The sequence below is a fragment of the Pogona vitticeps genome, chromosome 3 (genome assembly GCF_051106095.1).
Source record: "Pogona vitticeps strain Pit_001003342236 chromosome 3, PviZW2.1, whole genome shotgun sequence".
Classification (NCBI taxonomy): Eukaryota; Metazoa; Chordata; class Lepidosauria; order Squamata; family Agamidae; genus Pogona; species Pogona vitticeps.
Window position 1 is genome coordinate 89,188,763 of NC_135785.1, and position 13,881 is coordinate 89,202,643.

At 45.5% G+C, this 13,881-nt stretch overlaps 1 long non-coding RNA gene across 1 annotated transcript; it reads right to left on the reverse strand.

The window, feature by feature from the left end:
• Positions 1 to 8,205: 8,205 nt before the first annotated feature.
• On the reverse strand, positions 8,206 to 13,200 carry LOC144588431 (uncharacterized). Its single transcript, XR_013543998.1, has 2 exons — positions 12,694 to 13,200; positions 8,206 to 9,190 (listed from the first exon to the last, which is right to left on the reverse strand). It is a non-coding gene; the product is annotated as an uncharacterized LOC144588431 (long non-coding RNA).
• Positions 13,201 to 13,881: the final 681 nt, after the last annotated feature.

Genomic DNA, 13,881 nt, shown 5'->3' on the forward strand with positions numbered 1-13,881 from the left:
AGGTATGGGCAAAGTGTGGCCTGCAGGCATTGCCCAACTCTGAACTAAAACCAATGAATTTCATAGCAGTGACACAAAGTAAGTCAACAGAATAGGCAATCATGATATTGAGCATTTAAAAACATATTTTGAGTGTCCAAGATTCTTCATGCACCTTATCTATAAAATATACGAATATCGTTATCTACAGTGGTGCCTTGCTAGATGATTACCTTGCAAAACGGTTAATCTGCAAGACAATGGGTTTTTGTGATCGCTATAGAGCTTCACAAAATGGTTTTCCCTATGGCCGATTTTCGCAAGACTATGGTTTTTCGCAAAACGACGGTTTTGACAGCTGGTCTGTGACTCGCAAAACAGTTTTTTTAGGGACGGTTTTTCGCAAGACAGTGATTTTGACAACTGGGTCCGCGCTTTGCAAAACTGGGCGATTTTTGCAATATGATGATTTCCCCCCCCATTGGAATGCATTAAATAGATTTCAATGCATTCCAATGGGGAACCGCATTTTGCAAGACGATGTTTTCGCAAGACAGCGATTTTCGCAGAACGAATTAACATCATCTTGCGAGGCACCACTGTAGTAGCAAACCCTATATATAATATACAAGGAGTAAGACAAAGGCCCCAAGGACTATATAAGGCTGCTCTAAATCACAAATAATTGAAACCATGGGTACTGATTACATGGATACAGGGGGACACCAGTTTCTGAATTCCAGCAACAGCCATACAGCATGCAAGAGTCTGAAAAGGGATACTGCTGAACATGTCTAAAGTACTAGTTCTAAAGCCATGAAAAGAGGTAGGATTAGTCAATCTGCAGCATCACATTCTCTGAGATTTTAGGTCCAAAGCCTAAGACCTGCAGAATGTACTCTAAACACTAATCCTCCGAGTCAGGACCAAAATCAGAGACTTGGAAACCCTAAAGTGACATATTAAATTACACTACACCTGTACATTTTTACAGAGTGGAATCAGGTTCAGATGTTTTGTGTTGGTATGAAGAAATCTATATAACAATCAGCGGGAAAATGGGTGGGTCAGGGAGGTAAAGAACAAGCACACGTTGGGATGCTGCTGCTTGTTATACTCACATACAGAGAATTGTGGTATTTCCCATATCTCACCTTGTCTTTCCTAACTACACCTACAGCAGTCACAAGAGCTCCCATCAAGGCTAGTGCTGTAGACTTTGCTAGTAACTACAGAAACGGCTGCTTTTAGACAAAGCATGAAGAGCACACTGTGAACCTCAAGAACTTTTGCTGAACAGATGTAACAGCTTCTTAGAGATGCTCCTTATGATAATGACACTCAAGAAGGGGCCAACAGTCTGAACACTCTCAGGAGTGTTTTGTTTATTTAAAATGTTACATCCTTCCCACTCTGCTGAGCACATCCTGGATTCTCAATCAATGCAACACCTACCGAAGTACAATTGTCCGCATGTGACATGTGGCTCTATGTGCCTTTTGAGGCCTTAATTCTGCATGCAAAGGTCATGGGAAGCTAATAGGCCTGGATCCACAACCACTATCACCACCACCAAATTAAACATTTTATTACAATTTCAGCCAACACCAATATAATTCAAAACCATTATATGTTGTTGCAAAGGAGAAGGGGCTCATAAATACGTTCAGTCATCCATAACTTATTCATCCCATTAGCATTACATGTTCAAAATTAATCGGCATCCTTAAAAGTATATATCATATATTTCATGACCGCATTAAAAACAGTCACAACATTTTCAAAGGGGACAGTCTCATATTTAATCATCCCTGTGCCCTTCTTTCAAACTGAATTCTAATTATTCATTCATTATAGCATTTCAACCTAGTTGTATTGATTAATTTCCATATTATATCTAATATTCATAAACTGAATAAATGATTCCTGTAGGAGATAGGTAGCTTGTGACTAAGGTTCCAAGATGAAACATCCCCTGAATCACTGGGTCCTTAAGCTGCCCCTGCACTAAGTGAAATTACTGAAGTGATCAGAGCTCACAAACATTTTTACCACACCTCCCAGAATCCTCTTGGCTAGGGGATTCTGGGATGTATCATCCAAACTGCGACATTCCCAACCTCTGGTAGCGACAGCTAGGTGGATTAGCATTCTTTCACAGAACCTAAGGCTTCAGTCATACTGGCAATATGAACCACATTTATGTGTCATTTAAATTGATTTAGATGTTATTGTTCACACGATGCAAGAATGAAACTGATTTATATGGACTGCAAAGCAAACGCAGTGGTGCCTCACTAGACAGTTACCCCGCGTGATAGTTTTTTCACTAGACATTGACTTTTTGCGATTGCTATAGAGATTCACAAAACAGTGATTCCTATGGGGGAATTTCGCTGGACAATGTTTGGTCCCTGCTTCGCAAACCGATTTTCGCTAGATGACGATTTCGACAGCTCCCTCCATGCTTGCAAAACGGGTGTTTTCAAGCTTCATAAGACAGCGATTTAAACAGCTGATTGGCGGTTCGCAAAGCGGCTTTCCTATGGCCGATCTTTGCTAGACAATGACAATTCTTCCCCATTGGAATGCATTAAACAGGTTTCACTGGATTCCAATAGGGAAATGCTTTTTGCTAGACGATGATTTTGCTAAACAGCGATTTCAGTAGAACGCATTATCATCATCTAGCGAGGCACCACTGTGGTTTTGGGGGTTTTTTTACAACTGGCCAGCAGGGGCTTTTAAAAACACCTTGCTTCTAAAATTGACTCAGTTCGATGAGTTTTTATGGATGTGAATACTGCTGTCATTTCAATTTGTGCCTGTGTGGATTTTGGGTGGCACTGACAGTGCCGTTTTTTTCTTTTAATTTTTTTAAAATTCTTTCTTGAAATGTTTATCACTGCATCACTTCATCAGTACATTCAGGATTGCAATTGCTGTTCTCTCCATTCAGTCAATGAAGGAGCCCAGAGCAGGTGTGCCTGTACGTGGAGGACAGTGTGAACACCAGAAGTGTTACCCTACAAAGCAGCTGGAAGCCTTCCTCCATCGTTATCGTTTTTTCCATCATTAGTCAGCTCGGGTCGACTCTCCGGTGTTTCCCCATCGTTTCTAGTGCCTATTATGACTCCTCTTGTCCTTGCACCAACTGTTCCAGTTGGCAAAGCTGCTGGAATGGTCACTTACATCTCTATCACCGCAGTTGGGTTGGAGTTGGGTATTTATTGGCAGGACTCACTTCAGGTTCCTCCTCCAGGGCTAAGAACCAGTCCCATCTGCAGATAGCACCGTTGAGGTAAGGAACTGACCCATATATAGTACACTTGAGCAGCAAATGCTGGTCTCTCAGATGCCCACAGGGGCCCAGCCACTCCAGTGCATCAATCCACTCCTCTGCCTCTCCCGCCTCTCCCTTTTGAAGACGTGCTCCTGCTTTTATCAGGCCCCTTCCCAGCTCTCTCTAGCTCCCTCTCCCTCTCCCTCTCCCTCCCTCCCTCTCTATCTCTCTCTCTCTCTCTCTCTCTCTCTCTCTCTCTCTCTCTCTCTCTCTCTCTCTCTCTCACACACACACACACACACACACACACACACACACACACACACACACACACACACACACACACACACCCCTTCCAACAGGTTCTCTGCCTCAGGCCTTGCCTCCTTCTTGTTCCCACAATCAAGGGCAATGGCCCCAGTTCCTTGGTCTCCATTACTTCCCACCTGTTCCAAGAGAGGTGCCTGTGGTATAAAGATCAGGGGTAAAAAAAAGGCCCATAAATAACAAAAAGCTGTAAACATGTTTCAGCAGAGGCTACCGGAGGTATTCCAATGAATTTCATGGTAGTAAAAAGGAACAATTAAACAATAAAATAAGATCTAGTCACCTCAGTTTTTTTTTAGCATATCTGTTTTAGTGACATAACAAAAGGGGCTAAACAGCTTACCAGGCATATTAGCAGGCCTTTTTTCTTTGGCTTGAGTTAAAAAATATATTTGATTAAAATAACAAGTGCTGTTTTTTTTTCTTTTTCTTTTTTGCTGCCACTAAGATTGACAGATTATTTGTTGGTTTATTTAACTGCCAAGAAATGATTGCAGCTTAGAAAGCAAACAAAAGCGCCTCAGGAGCTCACCCTGTTCTCTGTGTTTGGTGAGGGGATAACACGAAACATTGTTCAATTTATCCCATTACGATAATTAGCCAACACAATACAAATTAGATTGCTTGTATATTGCATTCCCTCATGCAAGCAGCCTGAAAGAAGTTCCCTTCTTGTTTCAAAAACACCAATGCAGATATAGACATTTAAAATGTTTTTCTTTGCTTATGCAATTCTAAACTAGCAGGAATGAATTTTAAAGGATCAGTCGTTCTCGTGTGTTTAACTGTATATCTCTCTCATATTGTGAGCAGTTGATTGGAGTACTGACTTATGTTTACATCTTTAATGTCATCAAGCTTTCTTTCTCCTCCCACTCTGTCCCCACAACTCTGAGCCCCATGGCACAGTGTTTAAGCTGTAGTATTGCAGTCAAACCTCACAACCTGAGTTTGATCCCAGTAGATTAAGGCCTCCAGCTCGAGGTTGATTCAGCCTGCCATCCTTCTGAGGTTGTTAACATGAGCACCAACTTGCTGGGGGGCAAAGGATTGTTTTCATAATTCTGTTGCAAACCACAGTAAGATGCTCTAGCACTATGGGATGGTGTATAAGTTGAAAGAACAATAAGAATCATAACTCTGATGCCACTATTCCTGCCAAGGTTCTCAATGGAGCAGTTTATCTACGCTAGCTTTGGGCAGATCTATCAAACCCATTCCTATGGCTTCATCTTTTTCCACATCCAGATCTGTTCTCTGTCCTTTAAAAAAATAGAAAAGCTCAGGGAGGATCATTTGTTCGTGTTTTGTTTTTTGCATGTATGAATGCATTTTTCAAATGGCTGCATGAACGGATTTATGCCACATTAACCAAGGTGTGTTTGTACATAATTTCAACATATACATGGTGCTTTTGGTGCATTTTTCTACTGTGTGTGCGTTCAGATCCATGTTCAAGCCAAAAGGTGCTGAATTCAATTCACTATAAAGTTCTCCCACATCCCTTTTCCAAACCATGAGTTCTGTTCTGTGGGCATCCTGGGATCAGAAAATAGATTTTTACAAGCCTCCTACTCTTTTATACTCTAATGGCTTTGATCAAAATTTTGAAGAGTCACCAAAAATGCTGCAACGCTTGCTGCTACTGGGCATGCAGCGCTTAATAATTAAAATTGACTATAGATCAGTGCAGAAGTACATCTGACCCCAAGGCCCATCTGACAGCTGAAGCCAGTCTTCATTTCATCTGGTCCACCACTCCCACTCATTGACCCCCAAAGAATGAAGGCCAGGCTGGAATCTGAACCAGTCAGGAAAAAATATTACAAGAGCAATTCTGCAAATATGCTTTTCTTAAGGATGCATAAAAAGAGTTATTTTTTTAAGCAAACTGTATTTAGACAACATTTCCCTTCATATGTACAAAAATGTTAAATCAATTTTTTTTAAAAAAAGAAAAGAAAAATCATTTCACAGCTCTTTCCTAAGCCTTGTTTTCCCAACACAGAAGATTTGCCCTGTTGGCTACTTGATAAGTAGGTATCTCTTCTATTCCTCGTACAGGTGTTTCATTTATCAAACTGGATAGGTCTGTGTTGTTGCTCAGATTGTAGAAAGAAGCTTTGTCCAACGTACAGCAATTAAAATTGGTAATTGCTCCAGACTTGTCCTTGCCCACTTCATTTCACACTGCACTGTCTGAAATGATGTGCCTCAAGCGTCCTCTGGCAACCACTAAAGATATCTGCAGACTGTTCCAGATGATTAAAAAGTGCAGGTTGGGAATGACCTTGCTACAGTCAAGCACCTTGGCTTCTATTCAGTATCCTTTAACCTGATGACCTTCCACTGTTTTGGACTTCTGACTCCTTCAGCCCCAGATAGTGTGACCAAGGATGATGCAATCCAAAACATATAGAAAATACCAAGTAGGGGAAGTTTGTGTGGGGTTGTGAAGAGGGGCTATCACTGTGCCAGGACAAGATCATGGTGATCTGGCCCTAGGAAAGGAAGCTGCTCTTGAGGAGAGAACATTGTTTCAGGAGAGCCAAATGACCAAAGATATTTCAGAATTTAAAACAAAACAACTTTCAGGAGCTTTTTCTTTGCATCTGTATTATTACCCCCATTTTACAGATCAACTGAGACACAGCTTTCCTGTATTACCTACTGAAGCGTGATGACAATGGAATCAAGAACTTCCAGGCTACACTTACTCCCGGTGCATTGATACAGGATTGTAGCTACATCCACTATCTTAAAACAGCTATTTGGTGGAAATTTACCCTGTTGTTTTAATCAGTATTGGAAGCTGCATCTTGAACATTTTTTTCAGATGCACACATGAGCCTCTCCATTAACATATTTAAAAATATGACTTATATAAGTTCAAGATCAGTGAAGTGTATTCCATTACTTGCTATCATTCACTTATCTTACAATTACACGGTGAATCAACAATGACAAAAGATATTGCATCTCTACCAATCCTTGAAACAACTTCCTTCTGATACAGCAGGATACTTTGCTCACAGAAGAGATTAAAAGACTATGCAGATGCAATGAGGTAGGTGGATTAATGAAGAATTTTAAAGAAAAACTTTGGGAGAGAAACATTAGGCAAAGCTCAGGATAGGTGAAATTATTTCCCTGGAGCAACATTTCTCAACTTAGTACCATCCAGGCCTATTGTATCCAGATTATGATAGAGAGGCTGCCATGATCAGTAAATGGCATTCACCATTATTCCTTCCTTGTGATCTACATGGAAATGAATAATAATGTCAGACACAGCCTTCAATGTATTTCAATTGACTTTGAACTTCTGGGCGGGAAGATGAAAAAAAAAAACACATGGGCACACAAAGTTATTTTATCATTTCTTTCTGTGTAAGATCATGGCCCAGATAATAAAAAGAGCACTGGAAGAGGACAACTAGCCATTACTGGGATAGGAAGGGTGCCCCCTTGACATTTTGGGCTAAAGGGCTTCATCTGTCCTGGTCCTGTCCTGGTGTGCAGATAGTGCCCACCATCTTCACTTCCATTATGAAGGACCTCTGGTAAGGAATGGGTGGAAACTCGTGGGGGAGTGGGAGGATTGGTAGGTTGGTAAGACTCCTGCAATCTGGTAAGGAGGGATTTGAACTGAATTCTGTAGTTTCTTCAGCTGAGAGTAACAGCATTTCAGAAGACAGGAAACACCAAATCCTGGGAAGAAGAGTGTCAGTTTGAAGAGACTGGGATGGCATGATGGGTTGAAAAAGAATCCATAAGGAAATAGCCAAAATAAATGACCAATGGTTTTCATTGTTTGCTTATCAATGTAGAGAGCATGAGAAATGAAGAAGACTGTCTTGAAATATACCCCAACACAGTCCCCACAATCAACAAGCAAAATCCTGTACCATCATGCCACAGGTCAGTCAGCCAGGAAACTGAGCAAGTATGAGAATCCCAATCTCCCCAGTCCAAATATATGATGATCACCAAACCACCCATATACCATAGATGGCCATCTTAACTTAAATTATGTTGAGATAATAACAGTCTTGCATGCTTTTCTAACACTGGAGATCGGGGGGGGGGGCTTTCAAGACCCAAAGGGATTCTCCTCCCCACTAACCTAGTAGTAAAGGTCTTTTTCCTGCTTCTGGCCTGTCCCTCCCCTCTTCCTATTTGTCTCTTTTTCTCTCCTTTCTGGACTTCCGGGAATACAGGAAGCATGGAGGGGTCTCTCCCATGTGTGGAGACTCCATGTTTCCTATTTTTCTACTGACTGTAATTATAGACAGCAACTGTAAGTAAAGATGCCTTTTTAAAATATAAAATGCTTCTCGAGCAGTTGTTAACATATAAGTGCTAGTCACTGTGAAACCTGAGACTTAAGCAAGTCTCTCATGCTTTCTCTTTACAAATTTTGTTTTTTAAAAAAACTGATTGGTTTGGGGAGCTAGGGAATTCCAGGAGTCACATTTGGGACTCAAGATACTTAGTTCTGCTATACCAGCGATGGCAAACCTATAGCACATGGGCCACAGCTGGCACACAGAGCCCTCTCTGCAGGCACGCGAGCCATTGCCCCCCCAACCCCGGAATAAAGCGCGAGACAATAGTATGGGTTTAAATATGGGCCACACTTTATTAAACACACAATCATATACCAAGATTTTATTCTGAAGGAGGGGCCTGCTGTAGTGCGGAAACCTTTAAAGAGGGTTATCATAAGGGCGAGTCCCCGGCCGCCCAGGATCCCGCGACCATAAAGTATCGCAGGGACCTGGCCGGCCGCTAGCCCAAACCCCCAGACCTTTATCCCCCTTTGTTTGAGGGTTGTTAGTCTGGAGTGGCCCAGTGCATCTCTCCGCCACAGGCACTGTAATCGCACGATCCGCAGTGCCGCGCGGTAGGATGCACTGTTGGCTTACTTGAACTTACTGCGGGACCCACCGTAGATGCCTATTTTTCCGCACTACCCGCCACAGCATAGGGACTAGCCTGGCTATGTCCCATGCCCGCCACAGAGCCCTGTGAGCTCAGCAAGCAGGCCCCCCCGAATGTCCTCTAGAAATACCTCCAGACCCTCATCCGACAGATGCACGCCGTCACTCCGGAACATTTGTAGCCTGTCGGCCTGAATGTTGTGGTGCCCTATCACAGATCCAATACCGTTGCAGACGCCTCTGCAGACCTCTCTGTTGACGCCCCGCCGGGCCCTGTTCACTGCAGCAGTCCTCACAGAGCCTCGCCAGGCTATCCGAGGTATGATTGTAGACCATATGATACGCATCGTCGGGTATGTTGTCTTCAATCTCTTCAGGTCTCGAAGAATGTCCAGTATTAACGCCTTGCCAGGCAGGCGGGGCAAGTCGTTGCCTCCCAAATGTATCAGCAACAGGTCAGGAGGGCAGTGACCAAATGCCGTGGCTCTGCCTAGTTGACCCCATTGCATGCCACGCAGCCCCTTCCATGTAATGGTAGCCCGTGCTCCTAGCCCCAGGTTGCTTCCCCAATGAGATGCTGCCGCATAGCGCTCTGCCCAATATACATAGCTATGCCCGATGATCAAGATGTGCTTCCGTGTACTTGCGCTTGAGCCACCTGTGAAGACATCAGTCAGGCATCCTCCTACACTGTAGGTAGGGTTCTAATATATCTTTTATAACAGGAAGAGGACCAGCGCCCTAGTCGCTTGATGTCCTGCGTGCTGTAGCCCATGGCTGCCGCAGTGGATGCCGCTCCAATCCTGAATGAATGAGAGCCGAACCTAGCACCCCTAATACCAACCGCCTGTAGGGCTAAACCTGTTAGTTTCCAGAACTGGTATTTCGTTAATGGAGATCTATCGGCATGCTGGAAGAAGTAACCCGGTTCGCTACCCCTGTATTCCAAGTATGCTTTAACGGCTCTAACCGGGCATATGCTCTTGTTTGAGCATTGCCCTAGAACTAACTGCCTGCCGTTTCCTTTTTGATCAGTTTTAGATCTTCTAATCAACAGCTCCACCCTTGCTCCCTGCACTTCCACATCCCCCCACTGCAGGGCTGCCCTAACCTTGTCGGCCTTACCTTGAGCCACCAATTCACTGATCCTCAGGGCACCGAAGAAGGCTATGAGAGACGCGGCATAGAATAAGCTTATTTCATACTTATCCCTGCACAATGTCCTCCACTGCGTGCACAAACGTTCCAGGATGTCAGGTGATATGGGTGCCCTAGTGTCCAGTGTTCTGCCCCTCACCTTCGACCATCCTTCTAACATTTTCCTAACTCGAAAATCGCCAGTGGTATCCCTGTAGCCATTGCTTTTCGCCTGAAATGCTACAGCTGACAGCTTACCCTGTATCGTGGACGGCGCTAGCCCTCTCTTATACAGGTATACCATGAACTGCTGCAGGTGTTCCACCGGGACCGGCCAAGCCTGTTCCAGATGCGCCATCCTTCTGAATTGCATGAACTCCGTACTCACTGCGGAGTAGCCCTTCCTTGTCCTTTCTGCCAGGGCCAACCCTATTGCTGTGGATGCGACGTCGCGCCAATCTGCCAGACTTCCGGGGGGAGAACGTCTGGCATCTCCCTGGCTTCTGGGGCCAGTTCCCTGAACCGGGCGATCTGTTGACGTGACAAGGCGTCAGCTATGCTATTGTCTACCCCTGGGACGTGTCTGGCGCGCACTACTATATTGAACTGCAGTGCCCTGAGTGTAAAGGCCCTTACAAGCTTCATCACCCGCTCCGATTGTGCTGTCTGGTTGTTTACAATGTGCACAACTGCCAGGTTATCGCACCAAAAGTGCACAACAGAATTAGCCCATTCTTCCGCCCATAGCCATAGCGCTCCTACAATGGGGAAGAATTCCAGGAAGGTCAGATCCCTTGTAATGCCGCTCTGTTGCCATGCCTGCGGCCACAGGCCTGAGCACCATTTGCCGTGGCAATAGATGCCAAATCCCAATGACCCAGCGGCATCCGAGTGCACTTGGAAATTTGCCTTCAGATTTATCTCGGACCTCCAGAAAGAGACCCCGTTGAACGATTGGAGGAATTGGCTCCATACCTGGAGGTCCTCCCTCATGCCCCGTGTTACCCTGGTCCTGTGCGTGGGTCTCTTGAGACCCCTCATAGCTGTGCATAGACGCTTGAGGAATGCTCGGCCCGGCGCCACAACCTTGCAAGCAAAGTTCAAATGGCCAACTATTTCCTGCAGGTCTTTAAGGGAAGCTTTCTTTTTGAGTAATAGAGCTTCAACCCGGGCCCTCAGGTCAATTAGCTTGTCCCGTGGTAACCTCGATGTTTGCTGCACCGTATCAAGCTCTATACCCAGGAAGGTTAAAGACGTCGCCGGACCCTCTGTCTTGTCCTCCGCTAGGGGCAACCCTAACTCTTTGGCTAATGCTTGGAATGTGCGGAGTATGACACCGCATCTACCTGTGCCTCCCTTTCCACAGAAAAGGAAGTCATCGAGGTAATGCGCTGTTGAGTTACTTCCCACCATGTGCCTGAGTCTCCATTCAATGAAAGTGCTGAACTTTTCAAATGCGGCACATGACACTGAGCATCCCATGGGTAGGGCTCTGTCCACAAAATATGCGCCACCAAACTGGAAGCCTAACAAGTTAAAATCCTCAGGGTGAACTGGCAGCAGCCTAAAGGCTGATTTAATGTCACACTTTGCCAGTTCAGCCCCTACACCACACTTCCTGATCATTTTCACTGCATCATCGAAGGAGGTGTACCTGACCGTGCATAATTCCTGGGGAATGGCATCGTTCACCGATGCCCCCTCCGGGAAGGACAGGTGATGAATTAAACGGAATTCCCCCGGGACCTTCTTGGGCACAATACCTAGTGGTGAAACTCTGAGGTTCGCCATAGGCGGTTTCGAGAAGGGGCCGAGGACCCTGCCCTCTTTCACTTCCTTGTCAATTTTTAGCTGTACTATATCCTCCATGCCTGCCACTGATCTGAGGTTCCGGGCCATGAAGGCCTTGCGCTCCCCTTTAGCCGGTATTCTAAACCCACATTTAAAACCCTCCAATAAATACTTAGCGTCTTCATGGTGAGGGTATAACCTCAACCACTCCTCCAAGACCTGCACTTTAATTGGGGTGGGCCCCTTTTGCATTGCTCCCACCTCCGTTGTTAGACTTCCTGGGGCCCCCTGAGTTCCTGCTCTGTCTCTGGGCCCCCGCCCTAAAGCACGAGGAGTTTGCATGTTGGCCCCCGCATGTGAGACATTCGTGTCTGAACTTGCAGGGCTTCTTATTACAGTAGCCCCTGGCGTTAAATTGAAAACAAGGCAGGCGGGGTTGAACCACCTGCCCCGCGCCTGCGCGGGCAGCTTGAGCGGCTAACGGTCTCCGATTGAGATGCCCACTATCAAAACGTTCCCCCGTGTTGGGCCTGGAAGGGGCCATATGCTGCAGCCAGAGCCCTGGTTGCGGTTCGTCCCACCGCAAGTTTGGTTGAATGGCGCTCCTCATGCGGAAGGCTTGATCATATTGCAACCAAGCCTGCCCTGCGAAGTCAGTGTAAGCCCTATATATGATGTCTAAATACTGAAAGAGGGCCTGTGCCCTCCACGGCTGTGCTTTTACAATAACCCCAGCATAAATTAGGAACCCGGGGAGCCAATTAGCCCAAGTTCTCTCCGGCTTTTTCCTTCTTCTCTTCTCCTTATCCTTCTCATCCTCCCCATCTAGGTCCTTCTTTTCCACTTCCCTATTCAGCAATTCAAATACATCTATATACTCTCCTTTTCAGATTTTTTCTTTAGTTGCCGGGCTCAAATGATCGCCCAAAGGCGTCGAATAGTCCCCATAAGGCAGTGCCGTGATAGGCACCGTGTTATAGCCCGTGTTGGGTACCGAAGGGTAAGGCCAGGCACCCGATCCAGCTGTAAGCGTAGGCTGGGCCTGCGCGGGAGGAGCCCCGGCAGGAGCGCCCCACCCCGTGAGATGCGGGGTGGCATAAGGCCAGGGGGCATTGGGTAAACCCGGGCTCATCGAGATGTAGGGTGTGGTCTGTGGATATGTTCCTGGTGCACCCGCTGGCCAGGGCCATGCTGGGGGAGCTGCTTGGGCGAATGGCCCGGGTGCATACTCACCATACGACGTGGACGGTCCGTCCTGCTCCTCATCTTGCGGTGGGGCTTCGCAGCTAACCTCCTCAATGTCCTCCTGTTCCTCCTGGCTCACGGATGCATGTGCCGACTCCTCCCTGGATACCGGCCGCTGCTCCACAGTCCGGCGCCTCTTTGCGGCTACCCCGGCACCATCCTCGTCCTGCCTCGAAGCCGCATCCGTACCCTGTGTGGACTCAATGGCCGCACATCTCTGTGTTAGGTCGCGAGCCATGACCCTTAGCCTGGATGACCTGTGGCTTTTGGACTCCCTAGCCGATCTACGCACCCCGCTAGGTTGAGCGGGCTGCTTTCCCAGTGTTTGGGCCTCCAAGGCCTCGATTTTATTCTGTAATCTCTGCCACACCGGCCAAGATTCCTCATCTGAAGAGGAATGCGGCGGAGATGCGTGGGTTACCTGTCTCCTCTGGGCCGGCTGCTTCCCTTTCTTGTTCCCAACCCCTTTTCGTGGTGCCATCTTGTATTTATTCGTTAACTAAATACACTAATTAGCACCCGGGTAACCCTTTCTTGGGCTAGTTTATTTCTTTATACCCAATACGAAATGTGGTTAGTTAGTTATGTTGATTGCCAAAGGAAGCCTATATGAAATCCTGCCGGGTGGCACAACGGGACACAGTACGAACGTGCAGCAGTATTTGCCCCTTTTTAATTTTTTTTTTTTTTGTATAAAATTGAATGAGATAAAGTGTATACAATTAGATTTCAGCTTAGGCTTTTACTCCTTAACCCGCCAATTAATTCGTATGTGTGTAAATAGCTATGAAGGACTAATTAATTAATCAATTTAATGCCGCTCAAGTTGATTGTATATCCAAATTTGCAAACAATATTCTCAATGATTCGCTATGTAACCAGCCAATTAATGAGCTTATTTATATATTTAACACGTCTAAATAGGTTTATATAGAATGAAAGGTACACAATTAAAGTGCAGATAGCTTAGAGTGGAGGTAAAAGTGCTCCTACGATATGTGCAATTTATGCTTTACTAATTAACCATCCAATTAATTCATCTGTTCATATATCAACTCCGGATAAATACATGCATATAAAATTGACTGTACAGCAAAATGGAATCAATATGCAATGCTCAGTTTATGGTTTAATACCTACAAGGCAATTAATTTGTCTATGTATATATTTATCTGG